Here is a 12,093-nt window from a genome sequence, read left to right as displayed (position 1 = left end):
AGAGTAAACATAAGAGAAAGTTAGTCGCCATATTAAATGTAGGTATTCGACTAGGCTCTGCAGGAGGAAGAATCCTCGAAAATGTGCGCCAAGAATGTATTATAGATAGAGAGAAAGAACTAGAAAAAGAAATATTAACATTACGAAGTACGAAAATATATATAAAAAAATAAAGGGCAATAGTGATAGGTTATGAAGAAAACTAACCATAAAAAAAGGTTGATCCTAGTGTACATAGGGGGTAATCACAGCGCCCCTCTAATGTACTAAGGGATATAAGTAAGAAAAAATGAAGCCTCAGAGGATGGCATTTTCCCAGGGAAGGTACTCGTTCAAGCCCCTTTCCTGGGTTTGAAGAGTATACATCCAGAATACTTCCCTTTTGCGTCTATGGGCATCTATATTACCATCCCTAGGTGGAGAGACAGGTTCCAAAATGATCCAACGAAGATCTGAAATGGTATGTTTCTTTTCCACCCAATGTGAAACCAAGGGAGCCCCGGGGCGTAAGTTGGAGATGGCTGATTTATGTTCACTAAATCGAACTCGGAACTCCCTACTAGTTTCGCCTACATACCCCTTGCCACAGGGACAGAGGATAAGATGGACAACGTTTTGGGTACGGCAATTGGTCATGTCTTTGAAGGTGAAGACCCTTTTGTCCCATGTAAGCTTGTTGGATACAATGGCAAACTGGCAGGCATGGCAATTACCACATTTATGCGTGCCCATAATGGGTTTGGCGCCAGTGATAGATTTCTGAACAAAGGAATTGAAAACAGGTCTTTTAGATTTGACCAAGGAATTTCGCAAATTGCTATTGCGTCGAAACGCAAAGGTGGGCTTCGGGAGAGTCTTTTTACAGTTATCAGAGTTAAGAATGTGCCATTCACTGTTGATGATTTGCCTAATCTTGTGGTCAATGTTCGAATGAGTGGTAACACAGACCAGTTTGTCTTCAATTTTAGTTTCTTTATTCTGCAATAATACTGTTCTATCATAGTATTTGGCTCTTTTGTAAGCGTCCTTAATCAATTTGAACGGATAACCTCTGTTTAGGAATTTTTGTTGGAGTTGTTCAGCATGGAAGTCATAGTTTTGTATAGTGGTACAGTTCCTGCGGAGTCTCAGGAATTGGCTGAACGGAATGTTATCCTTTTGGCTGTGTGGGTGGTAGCTGGATTATTGAAGAAGAGTGTTTTTGGCTGTGAGTTTGGTGTAGAGACTGACCTCAATTTTTTCATCAACAATTTGAATCTAGATGTCAAGGAATTCAATTTTGATTTTACTGGTATTGGTACTGAATTTGAGATGGGAGTCACAGAGATTAATCCAAAGAAAAAATTCCTCTAGTTGTTCATCTGGACCTCTCCAGATGAAAAAGATATCATCGATAAATCGATGCCAGGATAAAAGATTCTCACTGAAGGGGGCTATTTCATTGAATATGAACTTAGCTTCAAATTCTCCCATATAGATGTTGGCTACATTGGGCGCACAGGCCGCGCCCATGCTGACTCCTTGTATCTGCTTAAAGATTTCACCATCGAATTCAAAGTAGTTTTCCTTGAGTACAATGGCCAAACATTCCAACAAAAACAAACGATCAACAGGGCTATTGTTTTTAGCGAGGGTTTGTTTAACTGCTTCTAACGCTCCAATTTGGGGGATGTTAGTATATAAGGCTTCGATGTCCATCGAGACCAAAGTGTCAGTGTGACAATTAAAGGGTATACCCTCAATTTTGCTGATGAGATGTCCTGTGTCTTTGATATAGCCCCGGAGATTGGATACCAGGGGTTGAAGAAATATATCTATGTATTTAGACAGAGGCTCAACAAGTGACCCGATGGTGGATACAATGGGTCTAAAGGGAGGTAGAGTCAAGTTCTTATGGATTTTAGGAACCCCATATAATATGGGTATTCAATGGAATTCTATATTTAAATAGGTGAACTCTTGTTCACACAAGGAGCCTCTGTCCAGAGCTCTCTGAGTAATGTCCAAAATCCAGATTTGATTCTTTGTTCCGGGTATGACCTGAGTTTGATGTAGTGTTCAGGAATATTAAGCATAGCGTGGACTTGTTGTTTATATACGGAACTGTCAAGTACCACAATTCCCCCTCCTTTATCAGCAGGTTTGATGGTCAACTCAGAATTATTAGCTAGTTGTTTAAGGGCATGATATTCTGAATAATCCAAATTATACTCAGGTTTAGGTACAAAGGTAAGAAGTTTCTGTATTTTGGAACTGACCACTTTCTCAAAGACATCAACTTCGGCCCCAACCTGGTCTAAGGTGGGCGTAAAGATAGATTTGGGCCGAAGTCCAGTGTGGTTGTCATCATTAGAGATCGGTCTATCCTCAAAAAATCTTCTATTTCTAATCTTGCGAAAAAAGGACTGGATATCAATGGTCATTTTAAAACGGTCAAGGTAGGTAGTCGGGATAAAAGTCAGCCCTCGGGATAAAAGTTGGAGGGCAGGTTTATCCAATTCAGTTTTAGAAAGATTAAAGACTGGGATGGTATGTAAGTCTTTAGAACTGTCCGTATCAGAGAGTACTGCTGGTACCTCCAGTGTGTTTTCCTTAGAATCTGTAGAAACTGGGGCAATTTCTCTGATGGTAGATAAATCTTTAGACGTGTCCCTATCAAGTGGAGTTCCTATTCTCTCCAGTATTGTTTCCTTCGGGTCTGTAGGAATTGAGGGGAGTTCTCTGATTGTTGATAAGGACCCCTCTCTGGATTTCTGTATCGTGCTCTCGTTTGGCCTTGTCTGTTGCCTAAAAAATGGGCATTTCTTCTAGGACCCTCAAAGTTTCCCCTTCTTTGTCCATAGTTCCCATAGGAGCTAGGGCCACTGTCAGTGTCAGATCCGGAGGTATCTGAAAAAGTAATAACCCTTTTGTTAGACCAATATTGCCGCTCACTCTGGTGAGGGTGATCTTGTTCATTCTTGTAGTATCCAGAGGCTAGATAGGGATAAACTCTCTCCTCACTAAAGTATCTAATATCTTTTGTTAGTTTTTCAGTCTTTTTCTTTATTAGGTACTCACAAAAGGAACTCATGTCGCCATTGATTTCTTCAAGTTTCTTTTTAGCCTCTTCTACTGAATTATTTTTCTTAAGAGTCTCCTCCATTTGGGCACGCAGAAATGTGGTAATTGCCATGCCTGCCAGTTTGCCATTGTATCCAACAAGCTTACATGGGACAAAAGGGTCTTTACCTTCAAAGACATGACCAATTGCCGTACCCAAAACGTTGTCTATCTTATCCTCTGTCCCTGTGGCAAGGGGTATGTAGGCGAAACTAGTAGGGAGTTCCGAGTTCGGTTTAGTGAACATAAATCAGCCATCTCCAAGTTACGCCCCGGGGCTCCCTTGGTTTCACATTGGGTGGAAAAGAAACATACCATTTCAGATCTTCGTTGGATCATTTTGGAACCTGTCTCTCCACCTAGGGATGGTAATATAGATGCCCATAGACGCAAACGGGAAGTATTCTGGATGTAAACCCCTTCGCTGCCAGGCCTTTTCCCCCTCCTGTGCCAAGCCTTTTTTTGGCTATTTGGGGTAGTGTGCGCTTAGGCCTCTGTAACTTTTTGACCACATTAGGTATCCACGCCAAATTTGCGTCCTTTTCTTCCAACTTCATGGGGATTCTAAAGGTACTCAGGGTTTGTGGATTCCCCTGGAGCGGTCACAGAAATGAGCCAAAATACAGCAAAATTTTGTTTTTTTTCGGAAAAATTGGAAAAACGGGCTGCAAATGAAAAGCATCTGGGTTTTCCCCTGCAAATGTTATCAAAAAAAGGTTTGTGGGGTTGAAATCACCATTTTCCCAGCTTTTCGGGGATACCAGACTTTTGTCAGAAACCCAACATTTTTTACACAGTTTTGGCATTTTTCTGGGACATAGCCTATTTTTGCTATTTTTTGTGCTTTTGACCTCCTTCCAGTTAATGGCAGACATGGGTACAAAAGCAATAATGGATCCTGGAAAGCTATACATTTTCGAGAAGAAGACAAAATTCTGAATTCAGCAAGGGGTCATTTGTGTAGATCCATCAAGGTTTTGTTTATAGAAACAAACAGTTAAATATAGGATAAATTGAAAATTAGTTGAAAAAAACAGCCTTTTGTGTCAACGTTTTCACCTGTAACTTCTTCTGATTAGGACAGCTCTTTGAAAGCAATATACCGTTGCATCCGCTGGACATTACTGGTTGTGGGGATATATAGGACTTGTAGGTTCACCAAGAACCCGACGAGCCCACAGCCAAAAACTGAGCAGCAACCTGCAATGGTTTTTTATTTTGTACCGGTATATAGTAATTATTCTGTAAAAATGTGTACATGGAAAAATCGGTATGAAAGACACCTATGTATTTCTGAAATGGGAACGAAATATAGAGTTTAGAAACAGTAGATATGTGCACATTTCTGAAATTGGGAATACTCATACTAGCATGAGAATTATCAGTCATTTTTTAGAATGACTTATTTTTTACACAATGTCTTTCATTTGGAAGGCAGAAATGCATCGAAAGTCAATAGATAATAACAGTTCCTTTACAAATCTGAATTACCCTAAGTCTCCCAATAAAAATGGTACCTCACTTGTGTGGGAAGACATAGTGTCCGCGACAGGAAACAGCGCTAAACGCAACGTGGTCACAACTCAATATCGCAGTGAAAATTTACCCTTTTTTGGCAAAGTGCCCATCTCTAGTTTTTTAACCCTAGCTCTGCGGTCACCTTGGGAAACCTAGCAAACCTATACATTTTTGAAAACTAGACACCCAGGGGAATCCAGGATGGGGTGACTTGACTGCCTCCCACCAGGGTCTGTTACCCAGAATCCCTTGCAAACCTAAAAAAATTGTCAAAAAAAACACATTTTCCCCACATTTCTGTCATGGAAAGTTCCGGAATCTGCGTGGATCCACAAATTGCCACCCACCCCGCGTTCCCCAAAGTCTTATGAGAAAAACGGTACCTCACTTGTGTGGGTCGGCCTAGTGCCCGCGACAGGAAACGGCGCAAAACACAACGTGGTCACACCTCAATTTCGCAGTGAAAAATGACCCTATTTTGGCGAAATGACTAGCTGTAGTTTTTGAACCCTAGCTCTGCGTGCACCTTGGGAAACCTAGCAAACCTATACATTTTTGAAAACTAGACACCCAGGGGAATCCAGGATGGGGTGACTTGACTGCCTCCCACCAGGGTCTGTTACCCAGAATCCCTTGCAAACCTAAAAAATTGTCCAAAAAAACACATTTTCCCCACATTTCTGTGGTGGAAAGTTCAGGAATCTGCCTGGATCCACAAATTTCCACCCACCCCACGTTCCCCAAAGTGTTACGAGAAAAACGGTATCTCACTTGTGTGGTTCGGCCTAGTGCACGCGACAGGAAACGTCGTAAAACGCATCGTGGTCACACCTCAATTTCGCAGTGAAAAATGACCCTTCTTTGGCAAAATGACTAGCTGTAGTTTTTGAACCCTAGCTCTGCGGCACCTTGGGAAACCTAGCAAACCTATACATTTTTGAAAACTAGACACCCAGGGGAATCCAGGATGGGGTGACTTGAATGCCTCCGACCAGGGTCGGTTACCCAGAATCCCTTGCAAACCTAAAAAATTGTCAAAAAAACACATTTTCCCCACATTTCTGTCGTGGAAAGTTCCGGAATCTGCGTGGATCCACAAATTTCCACCCACCCCGCGTTCCCCAAAGTCATTTTCAGATTTAATATACCGTACATCATTCACATCTTTCCAGCAATTATGGCATAAAGTACAGTATGCGGTATCACACACCATCTGTATATCCTGACGTAGATTCATCAGAAAAATTATATGATCAAGTACGAGCCCATGTGTGTATCCCAAGGATACGAATGAATAATATGTCACGTGAACAGGGGAGTAACACAGGTTTAAACTAGGGGAAGGGCATGGAAATTCACCTCCGGACCGCGTAACCGAGTGTACAAGCTGTCGTGTGGGTGTAACGCCTCGAAGAATCGCGCTTAGACCTCCTCTTAGGGTCGACCGGCAGCGGTAATAGTGTGCACTATCAGGCTATGGAGACTGCTCTATCTGGGCTAATAGTGTGAATGTGTCATCTGTAGAGTCCTCGCCAGGGGTCCATTGCTTGAATCGAAATAGTAACATGGCCCATTCCATTGATATAGGGTTCTTGCGAACCCCTCTCACCTCTTCCTCCCGCAATGTCTCCTCCTCTGCCGCCGCCCATTTATGTGTCGCTCCCACCCAAGCTGCCAGTGGGGAGCCGGTGGGGGATCCCGCGCTCCCCAAAGTCTTACGAGAAAAACGGTACCTCACTTGTGTGGGTCGGCCTAGTTCCCGCGACAGGAAACGGCGCAAAACGTAGTGAGGTAACATCAAAATTGCCTATCTCAAAACCACCTGGTTTTGCAAGGGGGGTCTCTTGGGTTTTTGGCCCGGTGCTCGGCGGCCATCTAGGGAAACCTACCAAACCCATACATTTCTGAAAACTAGACACCCGGGGCTTCCAGGGAGGTATGGCTTGCGTGGATCCCCCAACGTTTCCTTACCCAGAATCCCCTGCAAACCTCAATTTTAGCTGAAAGAAATCAGTTTTTTCACACATTTTTGTGTGGGAAAGTTGTGGCATCACCGGGCTCACTCAAATTTCCCACCTCCCAGCGTTCCCCTGGGTCTCCCGGTAAAAATGGTGCCTCACTTGTGTGGGAGGCCCAAGTACCCGCGACAGGCAAGGGCCCAAAACGTAGTGAGGTGATATCAAAATTGCCTATCTCAAAACCACCTGGTTTTTGCAAGGGGGGTCACCTGGGTTTTTGGCCCGGTGCTCTGCGGCCATCTAGGGAAACCGACCAAACCCATACATTTCTGAAAACTAGACACCCGGGGGCTTCCAGGGAGGTATGGCTTGCGTGGATCCCCCAACGTTTCCTTACCCAGAATCCCCTGCAAACCTCAATTTTAGCTGAAAAAATCACTTTTTTCACACATTTTTGTGTGGGAAAGTTGTGGCATCACCGGGCTCACTCAAATTTCCCACCACCCAGCGTTCCCCTGGATCTCCCGGTAAAAATGGTGCCTCACTTGTGTGGGAGGTCCAAGTACCCGCGACAGGCAAGGGCCCTAAACGTAGTGAGGGGGGGGGGGTCAATACTCTCACTGGCCTCTTGCTCGTTAAATCCAGGCCCTCGTCAGTCCGCCACTGAGCCTTGAACAATGCCTCGGTATTACGGAATCGAGCTGCGAACCATGCAGTTCAGCCGAGGCTCCGCTCCTCCGCCTTGCACACACGCCGCACGTCCTACGTCATCCTTGTCCATACTCAGGCTTAGGACGGTAGTTTGCATTCCCCTAATATCGGCCCGGCCCGCAGACTTCATCGCGTCTCGCCGCGACACACCCACACATAGGAGGCGACACAGTGCCGTGTCGAGACACACCGTTTGGAAAGCTGTGCTTTAGGGTGTGCTGCTTCGTAGGCCTGCCCGCAAGACTGGAGATGAACTTCAGTATGGATTGTGGTGGACAGGCCTTCAAGGTTAACCCACAATTGACACCACTAGGGTACACCTGCTTGTGCTAAGACATCAAGCCTTCTAAGGTCTAGTGGGGCCTTCTACGGTCTAGCATGGGAATGTGCTCCCTCAGTACATTGGTGTGGTGGACTGGTCATGAATGCGGAACCCGGTTCCCCAGTTCCAAATTCCACAGCTCTGGCCATAGTACCACATCCCCACTGAACACCATACTTGCCCACTGAGAGAAACTCGCACTGCCTTCAGCTATAACCTAATTGTGCCAGCTATAAACACTTGGATGTGGCTCAATTCAAATTATGCACTTGATAAGAGTAATATGCTGCCTAAAAAATAAAAAAAAAGCAACCACTCATAGGGAATGCAAAGCATGTGAAATGTAAGCAGAAACAACATGGTTACCTAAATAATCTCTCACTAACTATTCAGAAATCAGGGAGTGGTTTCACCTGAAAAGTTATGGACATGACTAGAGGGCCCTGAAGGGAACCGTTTCACTGTCCATTGCTTACATCCTTACAAAACGTAAGCAGTATGGTATAAAAAGACCACATCCATAAACACAGAGCCATGGTACACATTGTGTTTTCCAATCCACCCATCAACCAGGTATTGCAGTACCTCCAGGAATGGTACACTCTCCCAACCTGGAAACAACAATGCTCTTCAAAGAAAGACGAGAAAATGAAAGTAGCACTTCACTGGCAAACTCTGTAAAGTGATGCTGGTGTATTTGGATGTAAAAAAAAACAATCTGGCCACTTTGCAACCCCTCTGTCTTGCTATTAGTTAGGTATTTCATTCTCATATAAGAAATTCTATTTCTCTACATGCTGCTGCACATTGGATTTGAAAAATTAAAAAGAAGGGCATTTCTCGGCATTTTTGGATTCATTTCACAGGGAAGCAACTAGAAAGACGAGCGTTTTTCAAATTTGGATCCATTTCACAGGGAAGCAACAACAGGCACACACGAACGAAGCCGAGCCTCGTGGCATGCCTGGGCATACCAAAGTGCCCCCACCCTAACCCAAACCCACCGATGCAAAAAAAAAAAACCCTTCCTCAGCCCTAAAACTCACCTTTACTCTCCGAGCAAATGGCTTCCTGCGCCTCGGAGTGCAAAGGGGAAACCTCCAATGACATCAGCGCGGCTCGCGCGCTGACGTCATTGATGACGCGGGGGGGAGGCAGGGGAAGGTCTTCCCCTGCCTTCCCAGGAAAAATAGAAAATCGACCACTCACGGGGGAGCGCCAGCGCTTCCACTGTGGGTGGGTGCCATGACGAGCTGGACTCGTCATGGGCACAGCGCGACTGTGCTCCATGACGAGTCCAGCTCGTCATGAGCACAGAAGGGGTTAAGGGGAGATAGCATTTCTGTATTTACCTCTGTATATTAATTTGTTTTCTATCATACTTATTTTATTTTTACACTTTGGAGTTCTTGCTCCTGTTTCATTAATTTTTATATTATCTGATAGCTCAGCTATATCCTTTAACTATTTTTATCCTGGTTTTTCCTTCTTAGTTTTACATCATATTCTTAGAAGCCACTTAGAGGCTAGTGGTCTCCACCGACAGATTAATTTTCCAAGTAGGTTTATTCCAACATAACTGCCTAATTTAGGTGATTGGTATCTTCTTTTCCCTTATTGGATCTTCTATCTTTCCTCACCTAGGGGTAGTTTATCCTTCTACCTGTTGGTTCTTTTCTTCCTCACTTATGGGTTGTTTTTCCATCTACCTGTTGGTTATTGGTTTTTTAGTTTCAAATTATTTTTTCTTTTTTTTCTTATTCTACTTTTCATTCTTTCATTCAGCTCCAGCCACATACTGCTAATTAGATATTTATTGTACATACTTTGTTGTTTCTTTTGCCCACAGACCAACAGTTGTCAATATTGAACTAAGGCCAGCACCTTCACCACATGACGTTGAAATTGAAGTTTTGTTTAGTACTTGTTGCCTTCTAAAAGACTGATCTTGGGACCTGATGGTGAGTTATAAAAATTAATAAGACCCAATTTGTTCGACCCCTTTCTTAGTGCCAGAGACGGTATACACAGACTCAGTGTAGGCAGGACCACTGTCTTGCATTCCACCACTAAAGAAATATAAATTACAAGACCCCCCTTTGGTCTACCAGCCGAAGAGGGGGATGCTGGGACGAAAAAGGGCCCTTTAATGAAGCACAGTGGTGGATGTCCTACCCAAAGTTCCTCAGGCAGCCCCTTACCTCTGAAAGCTCGGCGATGCAGGCTTCAACTTCCCAGGGTGCGTTCCCATCCACCCATCCCCATCCCCCCCCCCCGGACTGGGAATCCAAGGGGTTCCTTCCACCAGCTTGGGATTCCAGTTGGTGAATGCCACATGCTTATTAGGCAGTTTCTCCTATTCCCTCTGGGAGACGGTTGCTGTAGCTTCCACTAGTCACGGAGGAGTCTCGGGCTGTGCTGTTCCAGGCAGTTAAGGACAGGAGAGATGGAGCAAAATTTACCATCAGGTGTGTCCTTGGCACAACACAACAGATTCGCTGGGCAGAGCGATTTCATTGGTGATGGCCTTACGGCACCACGCCTGGCTTAGAACGTCTGCTTTTCGGGTGATGTCCAGGCTAATTTGATGGACATGCCCTTTGATGGATCCTGCCTGTTTGGGGAGAAGGTAGACTCGGCCCGTGAACGATTCAAGGATTCTCGGGCTAGGACCAGATCATTGGGACTCTCTACAACACCTTATGGCCAGTCTAGCTTTCGCCCGGTTTCAGCTACGCCAGCCCTATCCCAGCCACCGTCCTGCACAAACATCCCAAGTTGTGCATGGACGCGGCTAATTCTGTCCTAGGAATGGAAGCCAGAAGTAGTCAGCCAACTTTCCCTCGGCAGGCGCAGCCTCCAAGCACTCCTAGTCTGACTCTGCAAGACCATGCTTCTCCAGTGGGAGGGTGAATCCATCATCATCCCCCCACTGGAGGTCCATAACATCAGACAAATGGGTCTTGCATATCATTCAGGAGGGTTAGTCTCTGCCTTTCCTTCCTTTTTCTCCACCTATTCCGCCACTTCAAGAATGGCTGGCGTAGGATCATTTAAAGTTACTCCAAGAGCAAGTTACAGCTCTCCTCGCCAAGGGGGCTGTTGAGAGGGTCCAGGTTTCAAAAGTAGGCAGTGGCTGTTATTCCAGCTACTTTCTGAATCTGAAGAAGATCAAAAGGTTGTGGCGCATTTTAGCTCTTCGGACCGTCAATCTCTTCCTCAAGAAGGAGAAGTTCAAGATGCTTACTTTAGCTCAGGTCTTGTCTGTCCTATACCAAGGAGACTGGCTGGTAGCGTTGAACTTTCAGGATGCGTATTTTCATATTCCCATCCTGCTGGGCCACAGGCGCTACCTGTAGTTCAAGGTAGGCCACTAGCACTTTCAGTTTACCGTGCTCCACTTCGGCCTTGCCAGCGCCCTTCAGGTTTTCACCAAGGTGATGGCAGTGGTGGCAGCTCGTCTGCGCAGGTTAGGGTTTACAGGCTTCCCCTACCTCAACAACTGGCTGTTGAAGGCATCTTTGCCTTATGAAACAGTTTTTACCCCGGGACTCTAACCGTGATTAGTACACAAATATAGTGTTAAGATCTTGCAACAGAAGATGGCCGATTCTAAAGAAACAGGTGTGTTGACTTTTTTACCCCCATATGAATGGCTCACAGATACAACATCATTATATGCTGCAACGTTGTGTAAGCTAAGAAAAAAGAGAACATCCAAGTATCTATGCAGCTTTGTTATTTAATCCTTAATTTCCAAAATAATGCAACAAATTTTTATCAAGATGGTACACAGTAGGGTAACTGAAAGAACATTTAGTTATTCTTCATTTGTGATATTCCTTATTGTCCATGTTGTGAATAAATGAAAACTGCCTAAGTGAAGGTCCTGATCCTAACGCCTTCAAGGTAGTGGCAGTATGGAAGCAGCCAGATCAGCCGACACGTGTTTTGTTACTCTGCGTAACTTTATCAAGGCTTATGTTTTAGTTTTGTTTCTAATCGATTTGAGAGTATTCTTCTCAAACCCCGGAATGGGTGATAAATTTGTCACGGTAATGCTGCAACAATAAAGATTCTGTTTGCCCCTTAATTCCTCATGGTACGTTTATGAGAAAATGATTTAGTCACGTAGCATATTCTTGAAAGGCATGTATATTCCGTCTTAAGTGCATCGGTCTTGTACCTCAACAAGGGCTCTAGTATGCCCTTAAAGTGAAGTTGCATTCTCCAGAATTTGGGGCAAACGTAGTATTTCCGAAGGCTGTCGGCTCCCAACTTCAGACTACGGCAAACCTCCTGCATTTGCTGGGATTCTCTATAAAGGTGCCGAAGTCACACCATCCTCCTTCTCAGATGCTCCCCTTCCTCAGAGCTGTTCTGGAGACAGTTCAGTTTCAGGCCTATCCTCCCATCAGTCAGTCCAGGAAATTCAGGTTATGATTCCGATGTTTCAGCCTCTATCCTGGATTTTGGTGAGAC

This window comes from Triturus cristatus, chromosome 9, assembly GCF_964204655.1.
Source record: "Triturus cristatus chromosome 9, aTriCri1.1, whole genome shotgun sequence".
NCBI classification, from domain to species: Eukaryota; Metazoa; Chordata; class Amphibia; order Caudata; family Salamandridae; genus Triturus; species Triturus cristatus.
Note: the sequence above shows the minus strand (reverse complement) of the source record.